This window comes from Canis lupus, chromosome 20 (assembly GCF_003254725.2).
Source record: "Canis lupus dingo isolate Sandy chromosome 20, ASM325472v2, whole genome shotgun sequence".
Taxonomy (NCBI): Eukaryota; Metazoa; Chordata; class Mammalia; order Carnivora; family Canidae; genus Canis; species Canis lupus.
In genome coordinates this window covers 28,250,204-28,274,433 of record NC_064262.1, presented here as the reverse complement: position 1 = coordinate 28,274,433, position 24,230 = coordinate 28,250,204, and the positions used below count along the sequence as shown (strand labels likewise).

The following is a 24,230-nucleotide window of genomic DNA, read 5'->3' as shown; positions in this document are numbered from 1 at the left end:
TCACATAATAATTACTTTTTGATGGCTCTTTTGTGAATTTTCTATAAGACCAGCCAGCAAAATGGGTAGTTAATTTAGGACAGAGTTTACTAACTTGATACAACTGTCAAGAACTGCCAAATTATAGCCCTCAGTATTGGCCTGAAGGTATGTTTTGTTCTGTGTGCACCATATTTTAATAATTTGATTTCATTTCCTTTATTTTTAAAAACAGGTGGTTTTACTGTTTTAAAAAATACTGTTTTCTATCTTATTGGAAGAGGTGGCAACAAGAGCCCACATTGCAACATTCAGTAGTTGATGGGAGTTGAACAGCCTCTGCCTCTTTAATGGGGACACAGTTGAAGTCAGGAATGCATTTTGCCGCACATTGTAAAGGTTTAAACCAAAGGAGCATCTATTGCATGCTCAACAAGGAGTCTGGGGGAAGGCTTGTTTAGACTTCATTCAAGAACTTAACAACAGGGGGAGGAGCAAGATGGCGGAAGAGTAGGGTCTCCAAATCACCTGTCTCCACCAAACTACCTAGAAAACCTTCAAATTATCCTGAAAATCTATGAATTCGGCCTGAGATTTAAAGAGAGACCAGCTGGAATGCTACAGTGAGAAGAGTTCGCGCTTCTATCAAGGTAGGAAGACGGGGAAAAAGAAATAAAGAAACAAAGGCCTCCAAGGGGGAGGGGCCCGCGAGGAGCCGGGCTGAGGCCGGGGCGAGTGTCCCCAGGACAGGAGAGCCCCGTCCCGGAGGAGCAGGAGCTGCACCGACCTTCCCGGGGGAAAGGGGCTCGTGGGGAGGTGGAGCAGGACCAGGAGGGCGGGGATGCCCTCGGGCTCCCCGGGACAGTAACAGCAACTGCGCGCCCAGGAGAGTGCGCCGAGCTCCCTAAGGGCTGCAGCGCGCACTGCGGGACCCGGCGGGACCCGGAGCAGCTGAGGGGGCTCGGGGGCGGCTCCGCGGAGGGGGCTGCGCGGCCCCGGGAGCAGCTCGGAGGGGCTCGGGCAGAGGAAGAGGCTCCGTGCGGAGGGGGCTGCGCGGTTCCAGGAGCAGCTCGGAGGGGCTCGGGCGGCAGCTCCGCGGAGGGGGCTGCGCGGCCCGGGAGCGCGAATCCAACAGCGCAGGCTCCGGAGCACAGGGCGCCGGGACACAGCCCAGGATCCGGCCTCCCCCGGGACAGGCAGAGGCCGGGAGGGCCCAGGACAGCAAGGACGCTCCTGCCCCAGCTGAGCAGATCAGCGGCCCCGCCCCGGAGCCTCCAGGCCCTGCAGACGGAGAGCTCCGGAGTTCCTGCGGGGGCTGAATCCAGGTTTCCAGAGCTGCCCCGCCACTGGGGCTGTTCCTCCTGCGGCCTCACGGGGTAAACACCCCCCACTGAGCCCTGCACCAGGCAGGGGCACAGCAGCTCCCCCAACTGCTAACACCTGAAAACCAGCACAACAGGCCCCTCCCCCAGAAGACCAGCTGGACGGACAACTTCCAGAGGAAGCCAAGGGACTTAAAGTACACAGAATCAGAAGATACTGCCCCGTGGTTCTTTTTTTGTTTGTTTGTTTTTGTTTTTGTTTTTATTTTGTTTTGCTTTTTGATTTGTTTCCTTCCCCCACCCCCTTTTTTTTCTCCTTTCTTTTTCTTTCTCTTTTTCTTTTTTTTTTTTTCTTTTTTTTTTTTCTATTTCTTCCCCTTTTTTTTTCTCTTTCTCTTTTCTTTCCTTCTTTCTCTCCTCTCTTTTTCTCTTTTTCCCAATACAACTTGCTTTTGGCCACTCTGCACTGAGCAAAATGACTAGAAGGAAAACCTCACCTCAAAAGAAAGAATCAGAAACAGTCCTCTCTCCCACAGAGTTACAAAATCTGGATTACAATTCAATGTCAGAAAGCCAATTCAGAAGCACTATTATACAGCTACTGGTGGCTCTAGAAAAAAGTATAAAGGACTCAAGAGACTTCATGACTGCAGAATTTAGAGCTAATCAGGCAGAAATTAAAAATCAATTGAATGAGATGCAATCCAAACTAGAAGTCCTAACGACGAGGGTTAACGAGGTGGAAGAACGAGTGAGTGACCTAGAAGACAAGTTGATAGCAAAGAGGGAAACTGAGGAAAAAAGAGACAAACAATTAAAAGACCATGAAGATAGATTAAGGGAAATAAACGACAGCCTGAGGAAGAAAAACCTACGTTTAATTGGGGTTCCCGAGGGCGCCGAAAGGGACAGAGGGCCAGAATATGTATTTGAACAAATTCTAGCTGAAAACTTTCCTAATCTGGGAAGGGAAACAGGCATTCAGATCCAGGAAATAGAGAGATCCCCCCCCAAAATCAATAAAAACCGTTCAACACCTCGACATTTAATTGTGAAGCTTGCAAATTCCAAAGATAAGGAGAAGATCCTTAAAGCAGCAAGAGACAAGAAATCCCTGACTTTTATGGGGAGGAGTATTAGGGTAACAGCAGACCTCTCCACAGAGACCTGGCAGGCCAGAAAGGGCTGGCAGGATATATTCAGGGTCCTAAATGAGAAGAACATGCAACCAAGAATACTTTATCCAGCAAGGCTCTCATTCAAAATGGAAGGAGAGATAAAGAGCTTCCAAGACAGGCAGCAACTAAAAGAATATGTGACCTCCAAACCAGCTCTGCAAGAAATTTTAAGGGGGCCTCTTAAAATTCCCCTTTAAGAAGAAGTTCAGTGGAACAGTCCACAAAAACAAAGACTGAATAGATATCATGATGACACTAAACTCATATCTCTCAATAGTAACTCTGAATGTGAACGGGCTTAATGACCCCATCAAAAGGCGCAGGGTTTCAGACTGGATAAAAAAGCAGGACCCATCTATTTGCTGTCTACAAGAGACTCATTTTAGACAGAAGGACACCTACAGCCTGAAAATAAAAGGTTGGAGAACCATTTACCATTCGAATGGTCCTCAAAAGAAAGCAGGGGTAGCCATCCTTATATCAGATAAACTAAAATTTACCCCAAAGACTGTAGTGAGAGATGAAGAGGGACACTATATCATACTTAAAGGATCTATTCAACAAGAGGACTTAACAATCCTCAATATATATGCTCCGAATGTGGGAGCTGCCAAATATATAAATCAATTATTAACCAAAGTGAAGAAATACTTAGATAATAATACACTTATACTTGGTGACTTCAATCTAGCTCTTTCTATACTCGATAGGTCTTCTAAGCAAAACATCTCCAAAGAAACGAGAGCTTTAAATGATACACTGGACCAGATGGATTTCACAGATATCTACAGAACTTTACATCCAAACTCAACTGAATACACATTCTTCTCAAGCGCACATGGAACTTTCTCCAGAATAGACCACATATTGGGTCACAAATCGGGTCTGAACCGATACCAAAAGATTGGGATTGTCCCCTGCATATTCTCGGACCATAATGCCTTGAAATTAGAACTAAATCACAACAAGAAGTTTGGAAGGACCTCAAACACATGGAGGTTAAGGACCATCCTGCTAAAAGATAAAAGGGTCAACCAGGAAATTAAGGAAGAATTAAAAAGATTCATGGAAACTAATGAGAATGAAGATACAACCGTTCAAAATCTTTGGGATGCAGCAAAAGCAGTCCTAAGGGGGAAATACATCGCAATACAAGCATCCATTCAAAAACTGGAAAGAACTCAAATACAAAAGCTAACCTTACACATAAAGGAGCTAGAGAAAAAACAGCAAATAGATCCTACACCCAAGAGAAGAAGGGAGTTAATAAAGATTCGAGCAGAACTTAACGAAATCGAGACCAGAAGAACTGTGGAACAGATCAACAGAACCAGGAGTTGGTTCTTTGAAAGAATTAATAAGATAGATAAACCATTAGCCAGCCTTATTAAAAAGAAGAGAGAGAAGACTCAAATTAATAAAATCATGAATGAGAAAGGAGAGATCACTACCAACACCAAGGAAATACAAACGATTTTAAAAACATATTATGAACAGCTATACGCCAATAAATTAGGCAATCTAGAAGAAATGGACGCATTCCTGGAAAGCCACAAACTACCAAAACTGGAACAGGAAGAAATAGAAAACCTGAACAGGCCAATAACCAGGGAGGAAATTGAAGCAGTCATCAAAAACCTCCCAAGACACAAGAGTCCAGGGCCAGATGGCTTCCCAGGAGAATTTTATCAAACGTTTAAAGAAGAAATCATACCTATTCTCCTAAAGCTGTTTGGAAAGATAGAAAGAGATGGAGTACTTCCAAATTCGTTCTATGAAGCCAGCATCACCTTAATTCCAAAGCCAGACAAAGACCCCGCCAAAAAGGAGAATTACAGACCAATATCCCTGATGAACATGGATGCAAAAATTCTCAACAAGATACTGGCCAATAGGATCCAACAGTACATTAAGAAAATTATTCACCATGACCAAGTAGGATTTATCCCTGGGACACAAGGCTGGTTCAACACCCGTAAAACAATCAATGTGATTCATCATATCAGCAAGAGAAAAACCAAGAACCATATGATCCTCTCATTGGATGCAGAGAAAGCATTTGACAAAATACAGCATCCATTCCTGATTAAAACTCTTCAGAGTGTAGGGATAGAGGGAACATTCCTCGACATCTTAAAAGCCATCTATGAAAAGCCCACAGCAAATATCATTCTCAATGGGGAAGCACTGGGAGCCTTTCCCCTAAGATCAGGAACAAGACAGGGATGTCCACTCTCACCACTGCTATTCAACATAGTACTGGAAGTCCTAGCCTCAGCAATCAGACAACAAAAAGACATTAAAGGCATTCAAATTGGCAAAGAAGAAGTCAAACTCTCTCTCTTCGCCGATGACATGATACTCTACATAGAAAACCCAAAAGTCTCCACCCCAAGATTGCTAGAACTCATACAGCAATTCGGTAGCGTGGCAGGATACAAAATCAATGCCCAGAAGTCAGTGGCATTTCTATACACTAACAATGAGACTGAAGAAAGAGAAATTAAGGAGTCAATCCCATTTACAATTGCACCCAAAAGCATAAGATACCTAGGAATAAACCTCACCAAAGATGTAAAGGATCTATACCCTCAAAACTATAGAACACTTCTGAAAGAAATTGAGGAAGACACAAAGAGATGGAAAAATATTCCATGCTCATGGATTGGCAGAATTAATATTGTGAAAATGTCAATGTTACCCAGGGCAATATACACGTTTAATGCAATCCCTATCAAAATACCATGGACTTTCTTCAGAGAGTTAGAACAAATTATTTTAAGATTTGTGTGGAATCAGAAAAGACCCCGAATAGCCAGGGGAATTTTAAAAAAGAAAACCATATCTGGGGGCATCACAATGCCAGATTTCAGGTTGTACTACAAAGCTGTGGTCATCAAGACAGTGTGGTACTGGCACAAAAACAGACACATAGATCAGTGGAACAGAATAGAGAATCCAGAAGTGGACCCTGAACTTTATGGGCAACTAATATTCGATAAAGGAGGAAAGACTATCCATTGGAAGAAAGACAGTCTCTTCAATAAATGGTGCTGGGAAAATTGGACATCCACATGCAGAAGAATGAAACTAGACCACGCTCTTTCACCATACACAAAGATAAACTCAAAATGGATGAAAGATCTAAATGTGAGACAAGATTCCATCAAAATCCTAGAGAAGAACACAGGCAACACCCTTTTTGAACTCGGCCATAGTAACTTCTTGCAAGATACATCCACAAAGGCAAAAGAAACAAAAGCAAAAATGAACTATTGGGACTTCATCAAGATAAGAAGCTTTTGCACAGCAAAGGATACAGTCAACAAAACTCAAAGACAACCTACAGAATGGGAGAAGATATTTGCAAATGACATATCAGATAAAGGGCTAGTTTCCAAGATCTATAAAGAACTTATTAAACTCAACACCAAAGAAACAAACAATCCAATCATGAAATGGGCAAAAGACATGAACAGAAATCTCACAGAGGAAGACATAGACATGGCCAACATGCATATGAGAAAATGCTCTGCATCACTTGCCATCAGGGAAATACAAATCAAAACTACAATGAGATACCACCTCACACCAGTGAGAATGGGGAAAATTAACAAGGCAGGAAACAACAAATGTTGGAGAGGATGCGGAGAAAAGGGAACCCTCCTACACTGTTGGTGGGAATGTGAACTGGTGCAGCCACTCTGGAAAACTGTGTGGAGGTTCCTCAAACAGTTAAAAATAGACCTGCCCTACGACCCAGCAATTGCACTGTTGGGGATTTACCCCAAAGATACAAATGCAATGAAACGCCGGGACACCTGCACCCCGATGTTTCTAGCAGCAATGGCCACTATAGCCAAACTGTGAAGGAGCCTCGGTGTCCAACGAAAGATGAATGGATAAAGAAGATGTGGTTTATGTATACAATGGAATATTACTCAGCTATTAGAAATGACAAATACCCACCATTTGCTTCAACGTGGATGGAACTGGAGGGTATTATGCTGAGTGAAGTAAGTCAGTTGGAGAAGGACAAACATTATATGTTCTCATTCATTTGGGGAATATAAATAATAGTGAAAGGGAAAATAAGGGAAGGGAGAAGAAATGTGTGGGAAATATCAGAAAGGGAGACAGAACGTAAAGACTGCTAACTCTGGGAAACGAACTAGGGGTGGTAGAAGGGGAGGAGGGCGGGGGGTGGGAGTGAATGGGTGACGGGCACTGGGTGTTATTCTGTATGTTAGTAAATTGAACACCAATAAAAAAAAAAAAACAAAAACAAAACAAAACAAAAAAAAAAAAAAAAAAAAAAAGAACTTAACAACAGTATCTTTCTTTTTTGATGCCATCCTCAATGCAGTGGCATTTTTTCTTCTTCCTTATCATAGCAGTAGGAGGGGAAAGAAGTCATTCAAGGGAGTGGTCCTTGCCCATTTAGCTCTTTTATTTTAAGAAAGGGGGAAATTGCCCAGAAGTCACCTAGATGTCTTTCTTTCCCTGGACCTCTTTAGCCAGAGCTAGGTCACACAGCCACACCTACCTACTAGCAAAGGATATTGAGATTTCCACAATTTGCACCAATCCTGATTCATCACTCAGGGTTGAGAATGCTATGACCCGAACAAGGTCAGGGTTCTGTTGACAAGAAGAAAGAATGTCAGGAGTGACTGTGGTGCGCAATCACCAGGGACTGCCCCAGGGGTTGTGCTCTCCCTCTCACCACAGCTGCCTTCACTTACTGCAGTATTACCCCTGCCACCTTCACTCCTGTACAAGAATGGCCTTTGTAGTTGTTTGCATTTGTGCCTCCAGGTAGAGAGCAACCATTGCCATTTTTCCAGTTCTGATCTGATTCTGGCAAAACAAGATGCCTGATTCATTAAATTAGAAGAAACTTGATTCCAAGTTGCAATTGCACGCAACCAGCTGTACGGCCAGAGACGTTGTGGATACTTTCTGACATTTCCTTACACGTAAAATGGGGGTGCTTTATTAAACAGTTTTAAAATTCCCAGAACTTATATTAGTACCTGGTATCTAGTGGTTCTTCAAAATGTACTTTGCCTCTTCTAACTGTTGAAAGTTTTGAAAATATGTGAAAAGATAATGTCCTCATCATATACCGTAGCATCATGACTTTGAGTGTAGAGGCATTATTTTTTCTATCTAGAAATATTTTGGCCTACATATAATACCTCCTCCCCATGTTAGAAGCATAGGAGATAGAATTATATATCGTTTTGGAAGATTTTTTTTGTTTGTTCTCAAAATAAACTTAGGGTCCAAGAGATATTTTAGAACATAAAAGCTGTCAGTGAGAAAGGTGATATAATATAAATTTTTTAAAAATTTAGGTTTCAAATAAATTTATTTGCTCTTATAATAAAATTAAATCTATGAGATCTTACTTGGTGGCAATAAATCATTTAACATGAACAACTGGAAGTAGTTTCTTTAATTATATCAAATATATTATTCATACATTATTTTTCTCCTTGTATTGCTTTAAGATCTCATTGTTTAATTTTTTTTTTACATATTCACATGGTAAAACCCATAAGAGCTAACTTCCACTAAGCAGTGAGTGCTTACTGTATGCCAGACTCAGTATATAGTATACAATAAGTACACAATCAATTGCTATGAAGGCCAGACAAATGAATTCAAGACCTGTAGAAGAATGTGGTCTTTATCCTTCAACCCTGACATAAATGAACACCTAAGAGGGGTGGTGTAGTGCAGTGAAAAATAACTCGGCACAAGAACCAGACTGCCCTGGATTTGAATCTTGATTCTGCCATTTATTAATCATGTGTCTTCAGGTCAATAACTTAACTTTTTAAAAAGGAGAATAATTTCCACCTCTCCAGGTTGTCTAAGAATTAGAACAATCATGAATGTTAAGTCCTGAGTTCAGTGCCTTGCACAAAGTGAGGACCCAATTGGTATTAGCTCTTGTTATTCATCTGTCAACTATTGTTCAGCAATGCTGCATAAAAAATCACCCTGCAACTCAATGGCTCACAACAATAATTTATTTTTCATGCCCATGGGCCTGAGGATCAGCTGGAATGGCTCTTGTTGTGCTGTGGGTTGACTGGGTTTAGTTCCCTTGAGGCTATGAGTTGGATTTAGTTCTGCTAATCCTGCTTGGTTCAATGCCTACCTACCTAGGGATGTCCCTCTTGTGATGAATGGCAGGAGTGCCAGTGCCTGCTAACGTAAGAGGGGCCTCGGTTTACTTCATGTCCATATTCTATGAGTGAAGTGAGTCACATGGCCATGCCACCAGTCAGTGGGGCAGGGAAGTGTTCCATTCAAAGTATTCATCTAACTTTCAACTGCATACCTTTTGCTTTGCAGGGGCACCACCACCATTTCTACACCATACATGTATAGTCTGTGCCTTTTCCCCATGTGTTCATTGAACTTGGTTGCTTTGAATTAAGTCATACCATGGCAATAGTAATAATATGTTTCCCATGATATTTTGAAGCCAACTCTCTCACAGGACCAAAAATCATGGGACTTTGATTTATTTTTCATGATCTGCCTCCACTTTGGCAACACCGACATGTTTCCTGGGAAACTCATTGGTATCATTATGGGATGATTGCATTAGTGAGCTAAACTATCTAATTGGTCTAGTATTAACCCCAAAGTTCTAATAAGTCACTCAAAGGATTACACAATTTTATGTACAGCATTCTGTAGCTCAGTTATGTTTGGAATTACTTTAATATGCTTCTGTTTGTCTCACAAAGCCAGATGACATTTCAGAGATGTTCCTTCTGAACATTTACCACTGCACTCCCCAATTATTTGTCAATGCTGCATTAGATCCTCAGTGCATGTGGATTTAGTATTTCCATTATTTGTAAGTGACTCTGGAGGTTGATCCTATCAAGGATTTTTAATTTTTCTAAGATACAAATATGAATTGTGTAGGGAATGAGTCATCTAGCTAGTGAATGAACCTCGCTTAGCCCCTAGCATATATAGTTTAAGGTGCTTTGCTGTTCTCTCTCTCTCTTTTTTTAAATTGGAGTTCAATTTGCCAACATATAGCATATCACCCAGTGCTCATCCCTTCAAGTGTCCCTCTTAGTGTCTGTCACCCAGTCACCCCAACCCCCCGCCCACCTCCCTTTCCACTACCCCTTGTTCATTTCCCAGAGTTAGGGGTCTCTCATGTTCTGTCACCATCACTGATATTTTCACTCATTTTCTCTCCTTTCCCCTTTATTCCCTTTGACTATTTTTTATATTCCCCAAATGAATGAGACCATATAATGTTTGTCCTTCTCCGGTTGACTTATTTCACTCATCACAATACCCTCCAGTTCCATCAATGTGGAAGTAAATGGTGAGTATTCGTCGTTTCTAATGGCTGAGTAATATTCCATTGTATACATAGACCACAGCTTCTTTATCCATTCATCTTTCGATGGACACCGAGGCTCCTTCCACAGTTTGACTATTGTGGACATTGCTGCTATAAACATTGGGGTGTAGGTGTCCCGACGTTTCACTGCATCCGTATCTTTGGGGTAAATCCCCAGCAGTGCAATTGCTGGGTCATAGGGTAGCTCTATTTTTAATTCTTTGAGGAACCTCCACACAGTTTTCCAGAGTGGCTGCACCAGTTCACATTCCCACCAATAGTGCAAGAGGGTTCCCCTTTCTCCACATCCTCTCCAACATTTGTGGTTTCCTGTCTTGTTAATTTTCCCCATTCTCACAGGTGTGAGGTGGTATCTCATTGTGGTTTTGATGTGTATTTCCCTGATGGCCAGTGATGTGGAGCATTTTCTCATGTGCTTGTTGGCCACATCTATGTCTTCCTCTGTGACATCTCTGTTCATGTCTTTTGCCCATTTCATGATTGGATTGTTTGTTTCTTTGCTGTTGAGTTTAATAAGTTCTTTATAGATCTTGGATACTAGACCTTTATCTGATAGGTCATTTGCAAATATCTTCTCCCATTCTGTAGGTTGTCTTTTAGTTTTGTTGACTGTTTCTTTTGCTGTGCAGAAGCTTTTTATCTTGATGAAGTCCCAATAATTCAGTTTTGCTTTTGTTTCTCTTGCCTTCATAGATGTATCTTGCAAGAAGTTGCTGTGGCCAAGTTCAAAAAGGGTGTTGCCTTGTTCTCCTCTAGGATTTTGATGGATTCTTGTCTCACATTTAGATCTTTCATCCATTTTGAGTTTATCTTTTTGTATGGTGAAAGAGAGTGGTCTAGTTTCATTCTTCTGCATGTGGATGTCCAATATTCTCAGCACCATTTATTTAAGACCGTCTTTTTTCCAGTGAATGGTCTTTCCTGCTTTGTTGAATATTAGTTGACCATAGAGTTGAAGGGCCATTTCTGGATTCTCTATTCTGTTCCATTGATCTATGTGTCTGTTTTTGTGCCAGGACCACACTGTCTTGATGATCACAGATTTGCAGTACAACCTGAAATCTGGCATTGTGATGCCCCCGGCTCTGGTTTTCTTTTTTAATATTCCCCTGGCTATTCAGGGTCTTTTCTGATTCCACACAAATCTTAAGATGATTTGTTCCAACTCTCTGAAGAAAATCCATGGTATTTTGATAGGGATTGCATTATTATTTTTTTAATAATACATTTTCTTTTGTTTTTAAGATTTTATTTATTTATTTATGAGAGACACACAGAGAGAGAGGCAGAGACAAACAGGCAGGGAGAGAAGCAGGCTCCATGCAGGGAGCCCAATGTGGGACTCGATCCCCGGACCCAGGAATCATGCCCTGAGCCAAAGGCGGATGCTCAACCGCTGAGCCACCCAGACGTTCCAGGGATTGCATTAAGTGTGTAAATTGCCCTGAGTAGCATTGACATTTTCACAATATTAATTCTTCCAATCCATGAGCATGGAATATTTTTCCATCTCTTGTGTCCTCCTCAATTTCTTTCAGCAGTATTCTGTAGTTTTTAGGGTATAAATCCTTTACCTCTTTGGTTAGGTTTATTTCTAGTATCTTATGCTTTTGGGTTGCTTTGCTGTTCTCTACTCATCTTTGCAGAAGCAATTGCTTTCATGATGTCATTATTTAAAGATGTTTTTTAAAAGTTAATGTATATTGAGCATTTATGAAGTATCAGACACTGATGCTTAAAATGAATTGTCATGTCAATTAGTGTCATTACACCATTTTGCAGATGAGGAAAACAAGGTTTACTGAAAAGAGTTCTTGTCAGATTCACACAATACTAACTGGTGGAGCCAGGATTTTAACCTGGTAAGTTATACTCCTGAGCCCCACCCCTTATCTACCATCCTCTTCCAGCATTGATGGTGGGCATGAAGAGGTTTACAAAATTGGGAGTTCTTATCTGGAAGTTGTATGTGTTGGAAACATCAAAGAAGAAAATGTCATACTCAGCAGTGAGTCAGATCTCTACATGTTCTATTAGGAAAACAAGAAAAAAAATGATTTGTTAAATTGTTTCAGTGAGTGCTCCAACCAGTATTTATTTTAATGGCTTTGTAAATGACTTTAGTCCCGTATTTATAGAATCATTAAAGACTGAGGGGATTATTTATAGTTTCTCAGTTATGCTTTACTGCATTTTGTGGGGGAAAATATTATTTGAGGAGATATATCTGAGAACTTGGTGGTTTTCAAAGGCCTTGGAATACAAGCCACTGTGCTCTCAAGGGCTGCTGTATTACCATCATTATTTCTTGTTTTATAATATAGGATCTACCTGCACAGAGGGGGGTATAGATGTAAAATACTCAACACCAGGAATATGATGTCAAATTCCTAGCACATGTTCATGTATTGGAACTCAGAGAGTCACAATTTGTCCCTCAAACTTAAGTTGTTAAGGTACCATATACAGCAGTAAAGGTAGAGCAGATTGGCAGGGCTACTCTGTATGTAGAGTCTGGAAGGATAGATGAGAAAGGACAGTGAGCTTCAGGGCCAGAGACCAAAGCCAATTAATGGCAAGAGGGAGGCATCATCCTTCAAAAGTGATGTATTTCAAAAAAAAATTCTAATAGTGGTATGACAGTCATTGAGGGCTATTAAGAAAATATTTCGGACAAGGTAGCAAAATACTAATACAATGAAGTGGTGAGACAAGTTACTTTAAGGTTGGTATCTTTTTACAAGATTATTATCTCAGGAAGCACTAATCTATATCTCTAGCCTGACCTTTAGGTTCTATACTCCCCTTGTTCTGGTTCCAGTACCTAATTTTCTTTGGGGGGAGTAATTTCTCCCCCTGTATGCCATCTTGGTAGAACTGCCATTCTCAGTACACTGTTCTCCCCTTGCCAAAATGTGGGCCTGGAACCCAAGCTAAAAATTTTACTTTATTTCCCAGTATTCTGATTAATGGAGTAACATGAAGGCAGCAAAAACAGTTGGAGCTGGTTCGTCCCAGCTGTGGTGGCTAATGATTTGGCCAATTTATTCTTATTCCCAGGATGCCCAGGGCACCACTGGTTCCTGGTAGCCTTTTTTCTATTTCTTCAGCCTTTGTCTCAAATCTCAAAGTTCTCCCTAGCACTTCCAATGAATTACTTTGTGCTTTAGTTAAATGGGCCTAATCAATTCCTGTTGCTTGAAAAACTAAGAATCCCACTGAAATAGTTGTTTTGTTACAATTAGATGTAGAAGAAAAACTTTAAAGATAAAATTTCTGAAAGTATCTAAGATGTGGTTTCAGAAGAGCAGCATTATGTAAAATTCTGATGAAAAAAATACAGCAAAATTGTTTTCAGGAGCTTTTCAACTGTGTGATTTCCTCTACAACTCAATAGAGGTCTAAATTGTAGAACTGAAAGCAAATTTCTAAATTGATCTCTCCCTAGTAGCTATCACAAGAACAGAGAACAGAAATTCTGAATGTTTGTCAGAAAGGGCTGTCCTAGCCCTTCCTCCCACCCACAAGTTTCTTCCACTATCCAAAAGTAGAGCATATCTATGAAAACTTTCCTAAGCTGAGATGGTATAAAACAAAGCAGTTATTACCATTTATTTACATGGAAAAACTATTGAGCATTCTCAGACCCTCAAAATACCTTCCCTTAGGCTTTTCTGATACCTTAGGACACATCTTTCTAGTGGATGTACAAGATAAATGGAGATGAAGCACAGATGCTCACAGACACAGGTCAAAGCTACAGTGGCCTGATGCTGAGGTGCTGAGAGTAGTTCCATGGGAAGGAGCTCACTGGAACCAGTCTCTGTATGTGGGGTGACCCCGGTCTCTTTTTTTTGTTTTGTTTTTGTTTTTTGACCCCGGTCTCTATAAGCACTCACTGTAATAAAACACAAGCTGAATGCTATTTTTGCTTTTGACCTTTTTTATTAAAGTGAAAGTCCTCTTCAGATATCTTGGGGTTAATGAAAACAGGTACTAATGTAGGTCTTTTGTAAAAGTAAAGGGCTTAACATGAACTTTCACAAAGCAGTGAAATAGCTGTATTTAACTTAGCCTCCAGCCTTCTTCTCTGAATAATTGTCTTCTTCCTTATGTGTTCATTCAACTAATAGTTTTCTTTTCTTTCTCTTTTTGGGTTAGGGAACAAAGCGCTGGTGTTGCTCTTTTAGTCTTGGGTTCTTCTGAGAACCCATGAATTAGTTTGAGGGGTAATCAATAGAACATAAAATAGAATGATCTCCATGTCCATCAGCTTGTCATAAATAGATATATTCTGCAATTATCATCAGAATGATTTGTTACCATTTGCAAGTAGATGAAGAAGGGAGATGCCAGTTATTCATCAACATTCAAATCCCAAGAAGTTTTCTATTCATTCACTTTTCGAGTAATTCTTTGGGTCTGGCTGGTTTTTGCTCGGCTTTTTCCACTCTTTCCTAGTTTTTCTTCTGCCAAACATCTAATCATGCTTGGATGCATTCTGCATAATAAACACACTCTTTGCACTTTCTATGACTATTTTAGTACAATAACATTTTAACATCAGTCTGTTCCTTTTCCAAATCCTTCTTTAGAACAACTATTTAGCATTTGGGCTGAGTCTTTTCAGAGTGAATGGTAAAAATAATAGTAATAATAATAATAATAATAATAATAATAGTAAGAAGGTCTCCACCTTGTGCTTGATAACTGAAGACATGTGTATTAGTTTGTGTGTCAGATATTGAGGAATCCATTCTAATTTAAGCCCTCATTCGATTCTTTCAGATACTTCATTGGAACTTCTTTGATGTAACCTGAAGACAACTGTCAGCACTTAATATTTCTAAGAAAAATGCAAGCACAGCACATGGCTTTTTACAATTAGACATACATGGGTGTTTGCTTTGTTTCCCAAGAAGATGACTGTGAGCCAAGGATTAGAAGACTGCTCATTTATACAGGAAGTGATCACAGGGAACATTCCAAGAAGACAGGATCAGGAAGAAAGCCAATGAAAGCTTTGGGGGAAGTCTGCGAGACAGAATATGATTCAGCTACCCCAAAGGATGAGAAGGAAGCAGGGGTGCGCATCCACCAACTCCCTAACCAATGTTGACTGACAGCTGTCTTAAAGGTACTCATTCTCTAGTCTTCCACCTAGACATGCATGGGCCAAGTGTGCAACCACAGCCAGACAAAAACACCCTCAGACAGAGGCTCAGATGTTCACAGGAAGCAGCTCTTAATGTGAAGAGACGGATACTATGGGCTGGGCATCGACAGCATCTTTTATCCACTTTGCAGATCTCAACATACAGGAAGTGGGGGTGGCTGCTCTATGAAAAGACCAGATTAGATGCTGCTTATGCAGTATGTTTTGAAAGGAAAGACATCCTTGCTCCAACATTTCTCTTTTTCAGGAGAGATTCAGGGATTTCTATATTTCAGAAATATAGTCATTAGAGAATAATTCCTTTGTGTTAAACTAATGGGAAAGCAAAGTAAAGTCCCTTAAGCATCTTCGTCAAAATTACCTGGGAGTGTTTATAAAAATTCAGATTCCTGGGTCTTACTCCAGACTTGCTGAATCAGAGCTCTGGAAGCTGTTGGAGGTCAGAAAGCTGTTCTAGGCAATATTTACGACCTCCTCAAATTTGGAAATGTGTGAGTAATTGGCCTTTCCCTGATGACCTTAATATTTTAAAAATGAAAATATATCTTACTTTTCCCATTACAATGTTAATACATACTTGAGTCTATGTAAGACCTGCTTGTCTTATTTCACCTTTATCTCCACAGTGCTTACCTAGCACAGGGCTGTCACATAGTGAATGCTCAATAGATATTAGTCAAATGAGTGAATGCTCATTATAGAAACTAGAATGCAAGGATTTTTGGTGATTGAGTGACTCACACCTTAGTGTGAATAAATTTGTCAACTCTTTTCCTCTAAGGAAGGAGGAACAGATGCAATAATAGAACACTGGGAGCCAGAGGGAAAGAATTGATAAAAATGGAATAAGGATCAGTCTTGCCAACTACAAGATTATCCAACTGTAAAATGTGAATGTAGTCAGCACCTGATGTTTTTGCTGCCCCATGTCCATTATTTTGCCATTGTATACTCATGTTGATATCCCTTTAGGAAACCACTCCTCCCCCATACATAGTCCATATTGCTTGTGAAGGTCTGACCTAGACCTGGCCAACCATCTTATTTCAACTCCCTGCTCAAGGGTGATTGATTTATGAATAGATTTGTGATCCAACTGAGCTCAATTAGAATTTAATCCAGATAAGAAATAAAACAGACACTTTCTCAAATTGATAGAGAAGAGAAGCTAAACACCTGTTGGCTATGCTCAAGTGAGAGTATACAGTCTGTAGTTGGTGGTAGTCATCTTTATCGCCACATAGGGAGAGGCTACTTAAGACTGAAATCAGAAGAGGAAGCAAGGGGGAACCTAGGTGGCTCAGTGGTGGAATGTCTGCCTTTGGCTCAGGTCATGATTCCAGGGTTCTGGGATGGAGTCCCGCATTGGGTTCCCTGCAGGGAGCCTGCTTCTCCCTCTGCCTATGTCTCTGTGTCTTTCATGAATTAATAAATAAAATATTAAAAAAGAGGAGGCAAAACCAAGATATGGAGAGGGACAGACTCCAAGAACATTGCTGGAGCTCCTGGATCCAGCTATGCCTGAAGCTCCTATAACTGGCATGATTACCACTTATGTGAGCTAGCTTTAGTTTTATTTTTATCACCTGAAACAAGAAGATTCCTGATTTAAAAAGAGAGCTTGAAACTAAATGCTCCAAGGAGGATCACTAGATTACCATTGAATGGCTATGAATCTTTAAAGAGTTGGGCTTGAACACTTCCTTGCTCTACTACTTCCTATTTCAGTGAAACTTGAACCGTTACTCAGTGGTTATAATCCTCAACGTTCTTCTTATTATAGAGAACTTAGAATATTGTTTAACTCATTGGGTTGTGAGGATTATATGCATGTTGCAGCCTTAAAGTTGCAAATAAATGGTACAGTTATTCATTAAAGTTTTTTTCATATATTTTTTCTCACCTTAGGAATCTTTTGGTTGTACCTAACAAAGACATCTTGATAACTCCAAAAGCCTAAAATATTATTGCTCATGAATTGAAGACATGCTACATATGGAAGGGTAATTTTTTTCTGTAAGTATTCAAGATTGGGTATTCAAGAGGATTCTTTTTTTCCTCATTTCCAGATCATTTCAGTAGAGAAGCTTTTGGCCTCTTGCAAAGTAATGTTCAATATGACAAACTAGGGAAAGTATAGAATTGAAGATTGCAGCAGATTGTATTTTCCAAAGATTGATATAACAACAATTATTTCCCATTACACATGTTCTTTAGCATTGTGGCTTTGTTTCCCCCAACAGGAGGTAGAATCTAATTCCCTTACCCTTGAAACTGGGCATTTCTTAGTGATTCATTGAACCATAGAACACAAATGAACACAAACATCATACCATGTGACTCTTAAATATGAGTCTGATGACTTGAAAGAACATTTGTTCTGCAGATTCTCTCATTTGGGAGTACTTTGAGTACTGAGCTGCCATGCTGTGAGAAGCCCAGGGTACATGCAGAGTCCACAGGTAGGTACTCTGGTCCATGGTGCCAGCTGAGCCCAGTCTTTGATTCATTCCAGCCCAAGTGTCAGGCATATGAGTGAAGACGCTGCTAGATGATTCCAGCCTCTAGACAATAGAATCTTCCCTAAACCCCAAGTATTCTTAACTGGGACCCTAGAAATTGTAAGCAAAGAAGAGCTGCCCTTCCTATGCCCTTTCCAAATTTCTGACACAGAATCTGTTGTTGTTTTATACTACTAAATTTTGGTATGGTTGCTAATTATCAGCAATAGATAACTAGAACATAAGGGATAGTATGGTCATTGAGCGGCCTTCTTGAGGGTTGAAGTTACAGTATTTATTGGGCCAAAGCTCTATCAAACAGGATGTCTACATTAACAAAAATTAAACAAACAAACAAACAAATGGAAAACAAGCTGGCAAAGTCCATCAGAATAGAGCTCAGAAGCTTAATTGCTAGACCTGAAAGTATGTTTGATGATTGTCATACGGATTCTCTCACAGAAGAGAAAAGCACCCTAAGAGTTGGTGTTGTAATAGAAAGATCTCTTGTTCAAGAACCAAGACATCAAAATCTATATTACATGTATGACCTCCCCAGCAAGGTGGTAAAGGATAGCTAGAAGGTAAAGGATAGCTAGCTGACCCTGAAGTCAGCTAAACCTGGCTCAAATCTTTGCTCCAATCCTACCAGTTGAGTAAACTTTAACAAACCATGTCACCATCTGAAGCCTCAGCTTCCCTATCTACAGAATGGAGACACCAATATCCACTTCACAGATTTATTTTCAGGATTAAATGAGATAACATAGCTCTTAATATATGCCTGGTATATAGTAAGAATTCTATATCTTAACTGGTATATTAAAATAATTGTGTTAAATATTATGTGCAAAGCTACTCTTCAAATTCTAAAACATGAGATAACTTTCAATAAGTATAATAACAAAAAAAATAAATATAATAACAATATTCTATGGTAAAGCAGAATAAAAACTATAGCTATTATTAATTAACTCACATGTATCATATACTATGCCAAGTTCTTTACAAAGAATTCTGTCCCTTAATTATCACAACAAGGCTAAGCATCAGGTGCCATTATTTTCCATTTAAGAGGAAAAAACTGAGGCATTTAAAGTGTAGGTACTGGGCAGCTCGGGTGGCTCAGCAGTTCAGCGCCACCTTCGGCCCAGGGCGTGATCCTGGAGACCCGGGATCAAGTCCCACATCGGGCTCCCTGCATGGAGCCTGCTTCTCCCTCTGCCTGTGTCTCTGCCTCTTTCTCTCATTCTGTGTCTCTCATGAATAAATAAATAAAATCTTTAAAAAAAAGAAAAAAGAAAAAGAGTCTAGCACCCTGTTTGAGCAAAAATTTTAAAAATAAATAAATAAATAAATAAATAAATAAATAAATAAATAAATAAAAGATAAGAGTGTAGGTACTGTGCTCCAGGTCATGCAGAGTTTAAATGGTAATCAGACTCCAGAGGACAGCTCTTAATCACTCCACCATATCATATTTCCCTGTGGATACATTCCCTTCCAGTTTTGAGGTAGGAAGTTCTCTTTTAGGTCAAGTCCTCACCATTTACACTAGCAGTATGATCTGTGGCTCTGCAAAAATATGAGGTCTCTCAGGGTTACCACATTGAGGTGTAGAGCAAGTAACTCCCCTAATGTATGCAGTAGAGTGGTTGAAATAAATGGAGACATAACTGAACACAGAATGAAGACAGATTCATTTTGGTTCCCCATGGATGATTCAGCATTTTCAAGGTGAATTTATTATAGGAAATGTTGCCAATTCCTGTTCATTGAAGACCTGGTGCCTGAGGCCAAAACCACTTAAGTGACTCAGGAAAATCTGTCCTTACCATTTTGCATTGGATATGGCTTTTACGGATGGAATTGGTCTCCCGCTTTGATCTTTGGCTCTGGCTGGCAAACATGTCAGATGTTTTTTGAAAGATCCTCAGCCTACAGTCCACTTCCTGCCCTAAAGGTGAGGCAGTCAAAAATATTCACTAGACTCTCCCTGCTCAAAATGTGGTCCATAGACCAGCAGCATCAATATCTCCTGGTAGCTTGTCAGACCCACAGAATTTCAAGGCCCTGCCCCAGACCCACAGACTTAGAATTTGCATTTTAACAAGATGCAAAGGTGATTCATATAAACACTGAAGTTTGAAAAGCACTGTTGTTCTAGACACATTTTTATTGAAAAACTCCTATGTGTCATACACTTTTCTAAGCTTTAAGGAGGTGGATCAACTTGCTGGAGTCATGGGAGACAATGAACAGAAATCAAATAAAAGATAATTCCACTTCTTAATAAATGTTGTGGGGAAAGTAAGAGTTGGTGAAGCTTCTGAGAAACTTTGTTTAGTATAATCAGGAAAGGCAACTTCAAAGATCTAAGAACTAAATGAATGGAAGAGGAGGACATGAAAAGCAAGGAGGAAGGATGCTTCAGGCTGAAGGCAAAGGCAAGTGCAAAGACCAGAAAGCAAGAATGAATTTGGAATGTCCTGAGAACTGAAGGAAAATCAGAGCAGTGAATGACAGCAAAAGTAACAGGAGATGAGATCATTCATTCAACTGAACACACACTATATGCTAGGAAATGTCCTAGGGCTGGAAACATTGCAGTCAACAAAACAAAGGTCCTGTCCCTCTGAAGGTCATATTCTAGTGACTGAACCAGAGAAGTAACAAACAAATGTGAATAACTAAATGCAAGGATATAAGGATAGGGGGTTATGGAAGGGGTCTTATTTTAGGGAAGAGGTTGGGAGACTATGGCCCATGGGCCAAATCCAGGAAGCCACCTGCTTTTGTAAAAAACATTTTATTGGAACACAGCCACAGTTCAGCCATAGTTGTGAATTTATACATTTACTATGGCTACTTTCCTGTAACAATGACAAAGTTGAGTAGTTGGAACAGAGATGGTATGTTCCCCAAAGTTTGACATATTCACTCTCTGGCTCTTCACAGAACAAGTTTGCAGGGCTGTCTTAGGGATAGATTGGGGATGGGGTGAAGTGATGGCTGTCTGAGACGATGATTGAGCAAAAAGATCAGCAGGACCCTTGAGCAGTCTGGGTTTCAGGTATCACAGAATGTCACTGGATAGTTTTGAACAGGAGAGTAAAATGATCTAATACACCTTTTCAAAAGCTCACTAGCAGTCCATGGGATTCCAGACAAGTTGGGTTTTTGCCAATTTTCAGTGAACAAGGGCACCTGGAGATGAGAGCTGAGGCATTTTCTTTTTGATCTTGGTTCTGTCTAGGTGACTGGATTTTTGGCCAGAGTAATAACTAAAAGGTGCCTAACGCAGAGGAGACAGTCCCTTCTCCCACCCTTGTGTTTTATAATAGCATTATGATTAATAGGGCTTTGTACAGTTCCCTATGAGTGACTGATTTGGAACAATTCTTTGAAGGGGATGTGGTAATTTAGCCCCATTGCATGTCTACAGAGAAACAAAGCTGCCTTATTTTTAGCTTAATGCCACGATTACTTTTGAATGTCTTGGCTGCATTTATTCATTCATCTATTCAACAAATATATATCCAGTGCCTATTATGGACAAGGCCCTGCATTTGGCAGGGTAGATGAAAGGCCTACCTTAGAAAGGTCTTATTTAGTGTTGCCAGAAAGACTGAAGAAGCAGCTGTAGGAGAAATTGCCAGGCGACTATAACATTAAAAGGGATGAAAGAGGTGTGGGCTCTTTAAAAGGATTAGGGTTTTTATATTAAAAAGAGGAGGTTGAAAGAGGTTATAATTGAAACCATTCCAATCTGAAGGGCATGGACTCCTTCAACAAATCCAGAAATATTAAAATGAGGGTCACATAAAAGGGTAAGATGCTGAGTTCACCTAACTGACATTTATGTGAACTTAGTACTTTTCAAGTACTGGAAAATAGATTAATTTAATCCTCACAATAATTATTAGTAATATTATTACTTTAAGAATAGTGAAAACAACAACATAGAGAGTATAAGTAACTTTTCCAAGATCACACAGCTTGTAGTGACAGAGCCAGGACTGGAAACCAGGGGTGTCTGACCCCCAGGCTGATATGGAACCATATTCATTCAGTTGCTTTTATCCTAGGTAATACTGCTAGATTCAGAAAAGATTTGGGGGTAGGGGAGGGAAACTGGAAGTATTGTGTCCTTACCTTTTAAAGCTGATTATAAGGAAGACAGTTATTTTCTTCTATAGCTTTTTTCTTGGTATCTTTAACAGGGAATGAATCTTGGCCCAGAGTAGTAATCTTTATACTATGTGGAAAAAAGAAATTAGCTGAATATGAATCACTCCATTTTCTGGCTCAGAACTGAAAATCCAAGCAGTGAAATTCTTCCTCTTGACCCAGTCTAAAGGCAATTGAAGGGTATATGCCGGGACGCCTCGGTGGCTCAGGGGTTGGGCATCTGCCTTTGGCGCGGGGTGGGGGTGGGGGTGGGGGTGGGGGAGTTCCAAGATCCAGGATCGGGTCCCACATCGGGCTCTCTGCATGGAACCTGCTTCTCCCTCTGCCTGTGTCTGTGCCTCTATCTCTGTGTCTCTCATGAATAAATAAATAAAATCTTTTAAAAAAAGAAGGGTATATGCCAAATCTAAGTTTATTATTTACAAAAGATAATGTACAAAAGCATTAATAGAGGAAAACAGTTTGAGAAACTAAAGAGCAACAGTGCTAACTAAAATATGTTGAATGGTTAATATGAGGTTAGTATTGTGCTAAACATGTTATGCACATCATGTGCAGCAGTCTCATGAGTTCATTATTACCATTATGCCTGTTTTAGAGTTGAAGTAATTGAAGATTAGGGATGTTGATCATCTAATTTTTAGGAGGCAGAATCAGGACTTACACCTCTGTCTGAATGAGAACAAAGCTCAGGCACTTAAATATTTTCTATGAGACTAATGTGATTTCCTTTTTAAAAAGATTTATTTATGTATTTTTAAAGAGAGAGAGAACAGGCAGAAGGGGTAGAGGGAGACAGAGGGGGAGAGAGAAATCCAAGCAGACTCTGTACTCAACACGAGCCCCACTCAGGACTCCATCTTACAACCCCAGCATGATTACCCAAGCTGAAATCAAGAGTCAGATGCTTAACTGACTGCATCACCCAGGTGCCCCCACACTAGTATAATTTCTATGCTGCTAGCTGCGTATTCCATTCACAGACATATGCCAATGTGAGTTTTTAACCTTTAGTTCAAATGATCTGCTGGATTCTTGGCAAGGTGACCAAGAAGGAACACATATGAAGGTGGCTAATCTCTCTGATGTGCAACTTATGATTGATAGCTCCTTATATGCCATCAGCTGTAAACTGGAGGCATGCTGACCTTTCTATCAGCAACTTGGGAAATGAGTCAGCCCAAATTACACTCCGGAGGAGGCAATGCCCATTGCAACTCCAGATAGAACAAGACATAAATAGGAAAAGCAGCCTGATTAATTCCAGCCATACCATTTGCTAGTGATGAGTCATGTTAGGGACCACAGGGAGAGAAGGGGTAGAGTCTTTCATTACTTTGTAGTAAATAAGCTACTTTAAAATCCATCTCTGTGGCCTCCTTTTACTGGGGTTTTATGCTATTGATGTAGTGATGGATTTCAACTGATTGGCTGATTGATGCATCCATTCATTTATCCATCCAGCAAATACTTATTAAATCTAACTATGTTCTAATTTATTTTTTTCTATGTTCTAATTTAATATTCCATTTCATCCAAGTCAGTGGCCCTAAAAGTGTGGTCCCCAGATCAGTAGCATTAGCATCATCTGGGAAATTGTAAAAAAAAAAAAAAAAAAAACAAAAACAAAAAAAAAAAAAAACAGAACCTCAGGATCCCCTAGACAATCAGAAAATGGGGGTGTGGTCCAGTAATCTGTGTTTAATAAGCCCTGTAGTCGACTAGGATAGGTGCTAAATCACTGATCTAGGCAACTCCTATACCAGAAAGACTTCCCTAACTACCCCTTCTCCCCAGTCTTGACTGGATCTTGAAGACAGGACCCTGTTTCTCTCCATCCCTACTAGATCTCTAGTGCTTAGCACAGGACTAAACACATTCTATTTTCTTAAAAATATTTGACAAATGGATGAATGAATAAAGGTAAAAGATACATATATGCAGGATACCCTTAGTTTGTTCCCATTCAGTTTCATAATTTGTGAAGACACCCAAAATTAGAAAGTCAGAAGGATTAAGTCAAGATCTCAAGAAAAATCTCAGATACATCAAGGTCCCAAGTACTAATGTCAATCAAGAGTATCTAGATGACTTTATTCCTTATTCCTTTTTTTTTTTTTGAGTTGGATATCATGACCTAGCTCTCCTTCAGAGAAAATCGCTAAGACATAAAAACTTTAGAATAAGTATCTTTGTCATGATTTATGATTATGTGAAGGGTTCTGACATGGGAGCTGTTGGCCACCTGTTTGCCATTCATCTCTACTGAGGACAGAACAAGAGATGATGTGCTTTATCTAGAGCAAGAGAAAATAATCTTAGGGAAGAAAAGAAAAAAACCCTTCCAACTCCAAAAAAACACCATAGGAAGCTCTTATTCATTCATTCATTCATTCATTCATTCATTCACTCATTGATTTAATAATATTTACTGAGCATATAACTATGAGCCAGGTATTGTGCAAACTGCTG

At 40.0% G+C, this 24,230-nt stretch overlaps 1 long non-coding RNA gene across 1 annotated transcript; it reads left to right on the top strand.

Annotated features, from left to right (window-relative positions):
• Positions 1 to 467: 467 nt before the first annotated feature.
• Positions 468 to 21,963, top strand: LOC112666104 (uncharacterized). The gene is made up of 4 exons (XR_003140737.2): positions 468 to 629; positions 14,679 to 15,027; positions 16,975 to 17,082; positions 21,791 to 21,963. It is a non-coding gene; the product is annotated as an uncharacterized LOC112666104 (long non-coding RNA).
• Positions 21,964 to 24,230: the final 2,267 nt, after the last annotated feature.